The sequence below is a fragment of the Otolemur garnettii genome, unplaced genomic scaffold, assembly GCF_000181295.1.
Source record: "Otolemur garnettii isolate 467f Iridium unplaced genomic scaffold, OtoGar3 scaffold00166, whole genome shotgun sequence".
Lineage (NCBI taxonomy): Eukaryota > Metazoa > Chordata > Mammalia > Primates > Galagidae > Otolemur > Otolemur garnettii.
The window spans coordinates 2,110,134-2,113,234 of NW_003852561.1; the positions used below are offsets into that span (position 1 = coordinate 2,110,134).

Genomic DNA, 3,101 nt, shown 5'->3' on the forward strand with positions numbered 1-3,101 from the left:
GGTTGCTGTAAGCTATGATGTCACAGCACTCTATCCAGGGCAACAGCTTGAGACTGTCTCAAAAAAAAAGATGGGGTCCCACTTTGTTGCCCAAGCTAGAGAACAGTGGCACGATGATAGCTCACTGCAGCCTGAATACCTGGGCTCAAGCAATTCTCCTGACTTAGCTTACTGAGTAGGAGATACTTTTAGCTATGGCACCAGTCCTGGCTAAATTCTATTTTTGTAGAGATGGGGGTCTATGTTGCCCAGGCTGGTCTCAAACTCCTTGTCTCAAGCAATCCTTCCACCTCCACAGTAGCTGGGATTACAGGTATAAACCTCCTTTATAATCTGCAGTTTAAAATAGTTACTTATCATTCATTCTTAAATATCCTGCACGTTGAATAACACTTAAAACTAACCCTTTTGTAAGAGGTGATGTCACAGTAGTCACTCCCTTATATGCATGAGGTCGGAGGATATTTTCCAAGACTCCCGGTGGATGCCTCAAACTGCAGATACGTTTTTTTGATCTAATAACTGAGATGGCTACTAACTGACTAGCATGTAGCTAAATGAATGAGATGGACAAAGGAAGACCAGTGAATTGTTTATATCTGGAATTTTCCATGTAGTATTTTCAGACTGCAGTTAACTGCAAGTAACTGAAACTGAGGAAAGCAAAACCACAATAAACAGGGGACTACCATATCACTACGCCAAAGGCAGACTAACATCCATACTATGTAATTACTGTGCACAATGATAGAGTATAATGGCAATCCACCTAAAAAAAATTCTCAGAAAGTGTATCTTTAAGATTCAAACTGATTTTGTTGATTTTTGTATAATTTTCCTCTCAGGTTTTAAAAAAGTACTCCATTAATAAAAATTTGATACATTTTCTCCTTGCCACCTTCAGAATTATTATTCAAAATATGACTACTCTGTAAAACTGAATGTCTTGATTTTGGTTTAGAGATAGTTTTGACTATTAAAAAGTTATTTTTGCTCTGTGGTGCCTATAGCTCAGTGGGTAGGGTGCCGGCCACATACACTTAAGCTGATAAGTTCGACCCAGCCCAGGCCAGCTAAAACAATAGTTAACAACTGCAACAAAAAAATAACCAGGTGTTGTGGCAGGAACCTGTAGTCCCAGCTACTTGGGAGGCTGAGGCAAGATAATCACTTGAGCCCAAGAGTTTGAGACTGCTGCGAGCTATGATGCTACAGCACTCTATCCAGGGCGACATAGTGAGACTCTGTCTCAACCTAAAAAAAAAAAAAGTTATTTTTGCTGATTTTTGATTACCTATAATAGGATAGAAACAACCTCCTTAGAATACTACTTAATGTTAGCCATCATCTTTTAATGATTCTTTTAATCTTTTGATTGATTCTCCTACACCCATTGCTTAAAATTCTAACAAGAAATCAAAGTCGCTAATTTAAATTTGCTTTCCTTTCTCTATAAACATTTTTTTCTAAAGTACTCTCAAATTTTAAAAGATTAAGGCAAAAAACATACACCAAAGAATTAATGAATTAAAAGAATTACATTTTTAAAGTTCATAGTTAACTTATAATGACAAGCATTCAACAGCCACATATTTGTTTCATAAAGAAAAATAATTCTTGAAAAATCTTTTAATTCTAATACTTGATATCTACTCAAATCCTAAATCAAGAAACATCAAAATCCTATGAAAAATAAGCACTCCAAATATTTATTTAAATGAAAATATTATAACAAAGGAATGGGCCATGTACTTTAACAACTAATCTTTGTGTTCAGTGTTAAAGGATTCCAAAGTATAATTCAATAGAATTCTTTAGGAAAAGCTATTTAAAAGTAAATATCTTAATATCTTAAAATTTTACAGTGCAGACAAGCAGCCTAATCATTCTCAGTGATAAGTAATTATATAAAACAAATTCAACAAAGTGATGAAAGACTATTTTAGCAACTTTTTTTCTTCTGTTTCTGCTTTTTCCTAAAGTGGCCAGGAAAAGTAGATAGTCAAGAGCTTGTTTCAGTCCACAGAGCAGATAAACTATATCTGGAAATTTCTCTTCATCAAATGGCATGGCAAATACTACCACAACCTGAACACCACACACCAAAATTTAAAAGGGGGCTTTTCTCCCAAATTTTCATTATGTCTGGCCCAACCTATAAGATCACAACCAAAACAGCTATTTAACTCCAATAAACTCTACTCTCTTAAAACTTTAAAAAAGTCAACACATTGAGTTAATTTTACTTCTAAATTTTATTTCTAACTTACATCCATCGAAAGAGTTTTAACTTCTCAATTACTTAATGGTTATTTCAAATCATTGGGTTTGATATGGAAACAACTAGGTCACTCACAATTCAGTACTGTAAGGAAGAAAGCAGAGTGAAATTAATCAAAGATTCCCACCTAGGCTCAGCACCCGCAGCACAGTGGTTATGGTGTGGCGCCACCCACCCGCGCCAAAGCTGGCAGGTTCGAACCCAGCCCGGGCCAGCTAAATGACGACAACTGCAACAACAACAAAAAAATAGCAGGGTGTTGTGGTGGGCACCTGTGCTCCCAGCTACTTGGGAGGCTGAGGCAAGACAATCTTTTCAGCCCGTAAGTTTGAGGTTGCTGTAAGCTGCAATACCACACATTCTAATGAGGGCAACACAGTGAGACTCTGTCTCAAATAAATAAATAAATAATAAAAATTCCACACCTATACTAAAAGGGTGCTTGCTGGGCTAAAGAAGAAAAAGGGGAGGTAGGGAATAAAATGTGGAACCAGAGATCAGACTTTTAATCCTCATTTGCCACATACTAATGTCAAATCCTCTAGAACTGCTAAACCTCTATTTCCAGATATGTTAAAATGCCTATCTCATAAATAGAAGTAGAGATTAAATAACAGTTGTAAATTGTCTGACTAGCACACAGTATGTTCTCAATAAACATTAATTTCCTTTTTCCCCCCCTCAAAGGCCCAGTTTTCTTCATAATCATTATACTACATACAAACCACTAGAACATACTGAATAATCTAGGAAATGGTTTTGTCATTTTTGTTTGTTTTTTTATTTTTATTTTTTTTTTTTGAGACAGAGCCTCAAGCTG

General features: G+C 35.9%; 1 protein-coding gene across 2 annotated transcripts in view; it reads right to left on the minus strand.

The window, feature by feature from the left end:
- Window positions 1–3,101, minus strand: part of DCUN1D1 (defective in cullin neddylation 1 domain containing 1) — a 37,186-nt gene that overhangs the window by 30,192 nt on the left and 3,893 nt on the right. The window contains exon 1 of one of the 2 annotated variants that reach the window (XM_012811590.2): window positions 405–790. The exons of the other annotated variant lie outside the window; for it this stretch is intronic. The gene's annotated coding sequence lies outside the window, so the exon portion shown is untranslated. Of the gene's footprint in view, window positions 1–404; window positions 791–3,101 lie in introns of those variants that run through there. 2 annotated transcript variants of the gene reach the window in all.